Source organism: Panthera leo, chromosome E3 (assembly GCF_018350215.1).
Source record: "Panthera leo isolate Ple1 chromosome E3, P.leo_Ple1_pat1.1, whole genome shotgun sequence".
NCBI lineage: Eukaryota > Metazoa > Chordata > Mammalia > Carnivora > Felidae > Panthera > Panthera leo.
Window position 1 is genome coordinate 9,076,403 of NC_056694.1, and position 9,529 is coordinate 9,085,931.

Genomic DNA, 9,529 nt, shown 5'->3' on the forward strand with positions numbered 1-9,529 from the left:
AAGGGACAAGACTGTATCGGAAAGCGCCGCTAGCTAGGAGTCAGACCGGGTTTGCTGACCTTGAAAAACCATAGCACCTTTGGAGCCTCCGTTGTTTCTCTTACAAGAACGAGCACGTTCAAGTAGATCTCTAAAGGTCCTTCTGGGGGTATCATTTGGTAGAAGCACAGACCTGAGTTTGAATCTGGCTCCCTTCTGGGCCTCGGGCAAATTACAGAACTTCTGAGCTTTGGGGGTGGGGGGGGGTGTGGGTGTGAATGAAAACTGGGTCACGTGCCTGGTTTGGTAACTCCATTAGTTTCCCAGTATTGTTGGAGATCTCATGAAGTCTTAGATGAGGTGGTTCTTTGCACTTAAAGGTGTTGGTAAGTAAAACCGTCTTGTGGTTTTAGCCCCTCTGAGGTGGCCAGCAGCCTTAGTTGGTGTGGGCTGAGCTCTCAGTAGCCCACTGTTGGCTGATGGCAGCTGTCAGAGTGTGGCCACCATGAGAATTGCATCCCTGGGTGTGTGGGGTGTGTCCTGCCTTGATCACTGTGGGGAGGGATATTTGTCTGTAGGAAGGAAGAATGCCAGGACAAAGGCTTTCCTCGTCAGGTTGGGTTTGCTCCAGGAAAGAGGTGGAGGGTTGTGGGGTTTTTGTTGTTGTTGTTTTAACTTTTTGAGTAATCAGAATTCACATTTTAGGAATAACAATTTGTGTGACCGAGTTTTTGCCACGTGCTGGATGAATTCACCCATGTTGGCTCGTTTGTCACTCAGAACCACCCTGAGAGTGCCCCCGCAGGCATAGCTGTGGAAATAGAAGTGGCTGCCGTGCCCAAGTTCCCAAGATGTCACAGCCCCAGTCCTGGGCCCTCCTGAACTTGGCCTACAAACACCAGGCTGCTTTTGCTCAGCCAGGAAGACCAAGAAACTGAGCGTCAGCCAGCATCAGCACATGGTGATTGAGCTCTTTCAGTGCAGGAGATATTGAGGGTATAGACCATCAGACGACATTTTGCCAATAGGACAGTAGAGATTCAGGCATCATCAGAGCAGTCAAACTGGACTAAGTATAACAGGCTCACCAAGGCTCATCAGAAAGAAGGGTTAGCTCCTGGAAGGTGCTGCCATTATACTCCTATTTCTTCTGTGTAACTTCCCATTATGAGTGCCTGGAATTTGCTCAGAGTACTTGGACGGACACTTAAATTTCTCTTGAGCTAGGACGCTGTCTGTTGCTGCATTTCTATCCAGTTTCGAAGAATATCAAAAACCAGATATTAAAAATAACTCATTTGTTTAATAAAAACCCATGACATGTTAAGTAATAACTTCAAGAACAGTAATTGTGTGCCCCGCCTCCCCCCTCCCCCTCCCCCCCCCCCCCGCCAAAAAAAAAAAGCATTGTTTTTACAGTTTTCCTGATCTCTTAGTAGAGGTCAGCTGGACTCTCTATACCTGCTCCTGCACTCGATCTGTTGTGATGTTTTTTTGAGCTGAAGTATTTGGAAAGGGAAAAAAAAAGAAGTAGTTGGAAGTGGATGGCCTTAAAGAGGTCAGGAACTGAAGGATGCCCCATGTGAGGCACCAATGATCGAAGTCCTCTTCCTCAGTGCACTCCAGAGTGTTAAAAACAACATCGTGTGAAGCAATTAAATAACGGTGATGGGTAGGGGTAGGAGAGCAATTAGGAAGAGTGGATCCACTCTACTTGGGGCGTCCCCGTAAAGCAGAATTCTCCATTCCAAGGCTGGGGCGGAAGGGCTGTCAAACGAGATTTAGTGGCAGGGCACTTGAGTGTAGCAAGCGAGTTGCTGTTCGGTGCCAGTGCAGTTTTCCCGCACTCTATTTATGTGTAATTACCACACGCGTTGGCCTCTGCGCTGGTCAGCTGAGACTGCGTGTTGACCAACGCTGGCTGATCGGAGTGGCTGAGAGTGGCGGCCCCCTCCTGGGTGTACAGTTCTCCAAGCATGGAAAAACAGCCTGCCGAAAACTAGCTGGGTAACACTTGTCTAATTCTCGGAGTTGACAGTAAGCGGTAACCCAGCCTAATCAGAACATTACAGTGTGGTATACCAGCTTGCTCGTTAGTCTGCTGGTTTGAATTTTACAGTTCTGGTATGGATTGGGATAAATGGTTGAATGGGAACGGCCACAAACCCTGCCTCTAATGAACCAGACACCTGTGGTCAGTGAGAGGGAGGGTGGGGGCAAGAGTGGCTGGGTCAAGGTGACAAGAGCCTTCAGTACCAGGTCAAGTTTGTTGGTATCTTGTGTTTGTACTTCATCCACACCTGGCAAGACAAACGGGCCAGGATTTCCCATTTTAAGTAGTACTCTGAGGTGGCATTCAATTATCCACCTGCAGGAGAGGAAAGTCAGGAATTTGGGGAGCATTAGCTGGTTTTGGGGGTTTTATATCAGTAGGTAGTGCAGGCACATGAAAGTACACCAGGGTGTAGTCTAAAACAGGCTTTTGTATTGTCTTTGAGCTAAGACTGGTTTTCCATTTTAAAAGGGTTGTAAAAAAAGTGCAAAGGGACAGTATATTGCCCACGAAACTTAAAATGTTTACCATCTGGCTAGCAGTTGGGTGACCCCTGGTTCATCAATAACTCACTCTCCCACACCCTTTTCCCAGCCATCCGTTTCCTCCTCTTAGAGGTAAACCACTGTTCTCTATTCTTACCTGGCTCAGTTTGAGACAGTAGAGTTGACTCTGGCTTTGAGATGGAAGGATTTCTGCTTCCGAGCAGTGACTATTGGTCCAAAGAAGGTTTTGCCTTGTGATTTTAAATACGGTTAATTGAAATCTGGTGATCTCAGTGAGTACTTCTTACTTGGATACTTTAACCGTGTTTAGGGGCACCTGAGTGGTTCAGTCGGTTAAGCATCCAACTCTTGATTTCGGCTGGGTCCTGATCGCAGGGTTTGTGAGTTTGAGCCCCACGTCAGGCTCCGCGCTAATAGCGTGGGGCCTGCCTGGGATTCTCTCCCTCTCTGCCCCTCCTCTGATCATGCCCTCTCATTCTCTCCCAAAATAAGTAAGCTTGGGGGGGGGGGGGGAATTACTCTAAAGATATAACTCCATTTAAATGGAGGTGGTGTTGGGTGGGGCACTGAACCTCCAGCATTTTGAGAAATTTCAGACAAAAAAGCTGAAAAGAATGGTATAACCAAATACCCACTGTATCTTGTGGAACTTAGAGAGTAATGACATTTACTCCCCATATTCATATTTCTCTCAAATATCAGGACATGCTCTCACATGGCTACCCCATTGTCATCACACCTAAGGAAATCAATAATTGCTAATGTCACCCCATATTCAGGTTTCCTTAAGTTATCCCCACAATGCCTTCCCCACCACCAGCTCGGATCTAATTAATTCATTAACTGGATTTCATTATTAGGTTTCTTTAGCCTCTATTCCTTCCACCTCTTTTCTTTTAGGATAATGACTTTTTCAAGAAACCAGGCATCTTCATGAGATGGGTCTTTTTTAGAGATTTCATTTAAGTAATCTCTACACCCAGTGTGGGATTTCAGCTTACCACTCCCAACATCAAGAGCTCTGCTGATGGAGCCAGTCAGGTGCCCCTCAAGAGATGGTCTTATGGAATGTCCCACATTGCAGGTTTGTTCTGTTTCCTCCTGCGTCCTTTAACTTGTTCCCAGCCCTGTGTGGGCACTTGCCTTGCACAAGGGTTTTGCTTTGCCCCTCCGTCCAGTCTTCAATGGTTTACGTGAAATTAAATGGGAGCCTCATAGTGCTCTACTGAGAATCAGGTGATCTTAAGCAGTAGCCAGCACCAGGGCCTGAGAGGGAGTGCCTGCTGCCCAAGGGAACCTGAGTCTTCCAGGCTAGGATGTTTTGCCTCCTTTCAGCCCTCTCTTGCCTCCCCCAGATGGAGAAAGTCTTACGTAGGCACCCGGTCTCACTTTGACTTCGCAAGCCAGCACACATGCACCCCACAGGGTGAGTCCTGGCGGTCTGCAGTTCTCCCCCTATGCCTGGGGAAGGTGGCAAAACAGTGTCGCCCACCATGTTCCCAGGAGTTCTAGGGAACAGGCAGGCATGTCTGAGAGGCTGTCTTCATACTGAATGAATGTACATCAGAAGAATAAATCTAGACTCGTTTTAAACCAACCTTGGTATAAACTGGTTCTTCCTACAATGATGGACAAGTTCCCCTACTTGCTGACTCTTAGGGACCAGGAAGAGACCTCAAACCCTTCCTTCTACCTCTTAGGCACTAAGCCCATACAGATTTTAGGGATGGGGTTTTGATAGCTGGTGGGTTCCTTAAAGCCTAGTGGGATTCTGGGTTCCATAAGGTTATCAAAGCATATTGCCTTCCAAAAGTCCTTGCCTCCCCAAATATGGAAGTATAAGGTCATCATGGTTTACAGGGTTTTTGCCTTCTCCATTTGCAAACTGCTTAGTCTTAAAAACAGTCTAATTTTTAGGCTTTGCGCCCAGTGTGGGACTTGAACTCAGAATCCTGAGGTCAAGACCTGTGCTGAGATCAAGAGTTGGACGCTTAAACGGACTGAACCACCCAGGTGCCCCTGAAAACATTTCTTTTGGGGAATGTTGTGGTCCCTCAGTGATGAGTTCCAAGATGCAGGGCACTGGATTGTAGGCAGACTGAGAGTGAAACATATTCTCTTGCCCTAAATTTGAAGATCGCCTTGAAAATAGAGACGAGAGATGTAGGAAATAATGGCTGGGTAGCCGGGTATAAAGGACGAGCAGCTTTTATGGCTGACTCATTTGGGGGGAGTCCCTTCCCATGCAGTCTCCGTAAATTCTGTCCAGATCCCCAACATCCAACCATCTACTACATCCCACTGCTGGGCAAAAGCAAAAGGAGCAATAATAATTGCTCCCCGAAGTATTCTTTAGCCTGGTGGGGACAAGGCCAAAATAAGCCTGCATAGCAGAAGTAAAAAAAAAAACAAAAAAACCAAAAAAACCTTGGCCCATCCCTCACGGCTTCCCCCCAGAATTGACCAGCGACGAGTGGTCAGGCCGCTCTTGCACCATTACTTTGGGGTGCTGAATGGTTTGCTGGGCCCGGGGCGCGCGCGGCAGCGGGTTGGGGGCGGGAGGATTCGGCATCTACCTGGGCCCGGCCCCGCCTAAGCGCTGTCCCCAACTGGGCCCCGCCCGGCTCTGCAGCAGGTCCGCGTCTACGGAGCCCCACCCTCCCCGGGATTCCGCCAGGATCCCCCGGGTTCTGCTTCTTGCAAGCCTCTGCGACACCGAGGCTGGACCCAGACCTCTGGGGGTCCTCTGGGCCGCCTCGGCGCCAACCCACGTAGGAGCTCCATCCTCCGGCTTCTCGGGTCGCCTCCCATCCCAGACACCCGGGCCCGCCAGGCCTCAGTTCTGCGCGGGCACACGGGCGAGGCCGCGTGAGTAAGCCGCACAGCCCCGCGCGCCCCCCGCAGGTGCTCGCCCCCACCACGGTCCCGCCGCGGGACTAAGAACGAGCCCGCGCACGCTGTCAAGAACTGGGGTGGGGAGGGGGAGGGCGTCTGACCAGCAGGAATCGCGAAGGTTCCAGGACCGGCCAGATACCCGGATGGGAGCTGGGCGGGACACGGCCCGCCTTCCAATCTCCGGCAGTGGCGAAAGCCAATCACGGACCGGTCTGTCCCGCTCCTCCAATGGTCGGCCTGTTGCTAGCCCCGCTCCCCGATCTGCCCCCGCAGCTGCCCAGGTCCGATTCGCTCCCGACCCGGCGCCCCTCCCACTCGGTCCTCCCTCTTCCGCCCTCCCCCAGCCCGCCTCCACTCTCCTCGTGCGCGGTCGTCACCCAGAGAGCAGCCGGGTCTGGGCTGTGCGGGGCGTTCTGAGGCCGTGTAGGCGATTGGCCACGTCTCCGGGCCCTGTCCATTGCCGCGGTCGGTGGAGGGAGCGCGTTGGAGGGGACAGGGCCTCAGGCGTCAGCTTTCCCCCTGACCCCGTGCCTGCCCCTCAGTTTGTGAACGGCCGGCACGACCGCAGATGCCCTGTGCGGGTTTGCGGTGCTGTCTTACCTCCGCAGCCGTCATCCGGCGCCGGCCCCAGCGGGCCACGTTTCCCGCAGATTGCAGAGGAGGAAGCCGGGTTCGGCACAGCCGGCTCGACCCACACAGCTGAAGAGAGGGCTCAGGGCTGGTGGCGACTTGGGTCTGGCACACGCTGGCCCCGTGGCCCCGTAACCTGGCGTCCGGATGCAACGAAGCCCCCCCTGCCTGTCTTTGGCGTTCAAGGCTTCTCCAGCCTCACCTGCCGCCCGCCTCACGTCACAGCCTCGTCCTCCTTCGGCCAGTGCTTGTTCCACCCCTGAAAAAGCCCTTTCTTTCCCAACGCCTTTAAAGAGAGACTCCCAACTTGGAACTGCGTGGTGGCCGCCCAGGGCCAGCCCCAGAATCGGACGTTGGAAAGGTTCAGGAGGGCACGCACCCCAATCTCCGCCCCAAACATCTCCCCAAGCAAAGAGCTAATTCAGCCTGAGGGCCTGGGAGGGGAGACGGCTGGGTCAGCTTCAGCGTGGCTGCCTACGGTTCTCGAAGGTGAAATTTCTGTCGCTCAGCCATGTCTGTCGTGTTCCAAAAGGAAGGGCTGTGTCAGTGGCAGAAAGCTTAGGAGGCCGGGCTTTGAATGCCCACCCTACCCCGTCCTAGCTGTGTGGTGTAATCTCTCAAGTCCCTTAGCCTTTCAGGCCGACAGTTTCCCGATCTGTAAAATGGGGCTAATACAGTCCACCTCATAAAAATGCCTAGTGTGGCTGGGTGTCCAAGACTTGTATTTGTCCGTGTAGTCGGCTTCACTCTGCAGAGGAAGAAACCAAGACTTTGTAACTTGCCTGAGTTCCCACAGTTAGTATGTGGGCCCAATGAGGGGTTGACCCAGGCAGTTTTGACGCAAGAGGCAGAAGTCGTAACCACAATCCTCTGCTGCCTCTCAGTGGCATGGGGTTGCTCCGAGGGTTTCCTAAGCTAAGCAGTGATTGACAGCTAGCAGGTGCCCAGTGCTTGCCAGTTGTGATAAGAGAAATGGTGGCGAGTATCTATGCGGCAGGGCAGAGAAGGGGCCTCCAGGCCTTGGCTGCCAGACTCTGCAAAGGCAGAGAAAGGGGTGGCTGGGGGTGAGCTGGGTCCTCCAGACCAGAGCTTCTAGGAGGCTTGAGGGCTCTCAGAGACTGAGGCCCAGAGCAGAGAACAGGGCCAAAGGTACAGAAGGCGCGGAGCTGAGGGCGCCAGTCCCCTGCCCCATTTCTGCTCTGGGCCTGGCAGGACCTAGAACGAGGGCAGAGACTCCTGAGGGTTCTGGGGTAGGCGGTGTTGGCTCTCTGGGAGAGCACCAGGGGGCAGTCCTTGACTGTCCTCTCTGGGCCTGGAGGAGGGGAGGGTGAGGACGCCCAGCCCCAGAAGGTCCGGCAGGGGGCAGTCAGAGCCTGCCTTGCTTGGCACTTGGCTCTGTCCCCCCTCCCAGGTGGGGCCTAGGCTGGGCTTCCTTTCTGGAATTGGCCAGTACCACCAGCCCAAGGCCCCAGCTGGCAGGGCCTGCAGCATGCTTGGTGGGGATTGGTTTCTCCTCCTCCACAACCTCTCTTCTACCCAGGAGGCTCCAGGACCCCTGCTGAAAGATTGGCCTGTGGGGCCACGCCTAGGGTTCAAGGCTTTCAGGCTGCTCAGGCCTAGAGAAGGGGGTTTTCAGCAGGCCCACTGAGGGGATTGTAAAAAAGATAGCTTACCCACCAGGGCTCAGAGAGAGATGGGGGTGGAGTTCAGATGGGGAGGGGCTCAGAATGGAAGGGGGCATGATGAAGTGAGAAAGTACAGCGATGGAGGGTGGGGGTTCAGTGAAAATGGAAGAACTCTGAGAAAGGGGGGGAGGTTTGGAGAAGGGGTTTGGGGGTGGGGAGGGATGCAGTGAGGGGTGGGTCTGAGTAAGGGGGGGGTGCAGTGAGAGAGACAGGGAAGGCCATCAGGGCAGCAGAAGGTTGGAAGGGTCTGGGAGAGGGTGGGAGAATTCAGAGAGAGAGGGGGCTTAGGGGAGAGGGCTCACTGACCTCTCTGGTCATTCATTCACCTAAGTAAGTCCTCAATGTCCCTGTCCCATTGCCAGCCTGAATGAACACTCAGACTCAGCCATCCTGGAGGGACTTTCCGAAAACCTTTCAAACTATCATGTGGAGGGGAAGGATGTGAGAAGGGAAGGGTTAGCCGGACCTGCCCTGGAGTCAGGGCCAAGACTGAAGGAAGGCCTTCCTTCCCCATGCCAGGCCTTGTTGGTCCTGTAGAGAGCTGTCCTTATATCCTTGGGCGCCCCTGGGACTTTGGCCTTCCTACCATTGTTAGGAGACCCTGGGCAGCTGCCAATCTTCACGATTCTCCCTTGATGCCCATTCTGCATAGGGCTGACAACACTGACAACCCAAGGCAAGGGGGGCCTCAGAGGTCACCCAGACTCTCAAAATGGAAACTGAGCCCAGAGCAGGGTGGGCCCCAGACCATATCTCCAACAGGGATGGAGCTGGCCTCAGCCCAGTGCTTTTTCCTGAACACAACTGCTTATGCCACCTCAATCCATTTTGTTTTTAAGTTTTATTTATTTAATCTCTACACCCAACTCGGGGCTCAAACTCACGGCCCCGAGATCAAGAGTCGCATGTTCCCTGGACTGAGCCAGCCAGGCGCCCCTCAATCCATTCTTTAATCCAAGCCTTCCTAGTAAGTTCTGCCCTGTTTGGCCTAGGGGAAGGGGCGGGGGTAGACTTTCTTCCTCTGAAGCAGCCCCCTGGACCACTGGTGCCACATCTTGATCCAATTACTGCCACCATAGTCTGGACAGGGTGGTTATGTCAGGCTGGTAGGTGTACAAGGCTGGAAGGAAGGGTGGCAGGGGCCATTATGCTACAGAGACTCCTCCCAGGGCTGGTGGGTTTCCCCAGGGTCCCCAGACGTGACCTTTTCTCTCTGGGTGTTGGGAGCCCTGGCTGGGCACTTGACTTTCCTTTGCCCTCAGTCTGCCCCTCGGAAGAGAAGGAGGTGACTGGCTGGCCAGGGCTCTTCTGCCCTCCATGCTCCTACATGAAACCATCCAGCGGTTCTGTTACTGATCTGAAGCTGTCCCTTCTTCACCAAGCCTGGGATTCCTGGCATTTTTCACGCTGCCAGCTCTCCCAGCACAAGGAATGGTTGGCAGAACTGTCTCGTGAGAAGCCCATGAGAACATGGCTCATCCTTGGGATACAGAGTGAGATGCACGCAGTGAAATCCAAAGTCACCTGGCCAGATGGAAGAAGGGAGGACCCAGAGCCCTTAGCTAAGAGGGTTGTGCTGGGGATGGAGATATTTCCTGCTCATGTGTGGGTCTCCCCCCGTTTAACCCTGTGCTCCTCAGGACTGGCACACAGGGGCATTGTCTGGTGGACAGACAGTATATATTTTGGGGTGGGGGGCCACTTTCCTGGGAGGGCAGCATGGGAGGGGGAGTGGGGCTTAGCCCCCATTTCACTGGGTCTGAGCTGCCAGGCCCAGTGCC